This window comes from Penaeus chinensis, chromosome 14 (assembly GCF_019202785.1).
Source record: "Penaeus chinensis breed Huanghai No. 1 chromosome 14, ASM1920278v2, whole genome shotgun sequence".
NCBI classification, from domain to species: domain Eukaryota; kingdom Metazoa; phylum Arthropoda; class Malacostraca; order Decapoda; family Penaeidae; genus Penaeus; species Penaeus chinensis.
Window position 1 is genome coordinate 7,822,877 of NC_061832.1, and position 217 is coordinate 7,823,093.

Genomic DNA, 217 nt, shown 5'->3' on the forward strand with positions numbered 1-217 from the left:
TGATACGCGATCAGCTCAAAGAACAGCTTCTTGCTAAGGGTATGGACTCCCCCCACCGCGACTTTGTCGATGCCCCGCCGTGGGCACAAACCTTGATAGAGTTCAATAAAATGAGCCTGTCAATGAAAAAGAGCCTATACCTCACGCCTAGTCTAAAGGCAGAAGCTCAGAGGGTCATTGCAGCCATCACTCCTTCGGGCAGTAGAACATACTTCAC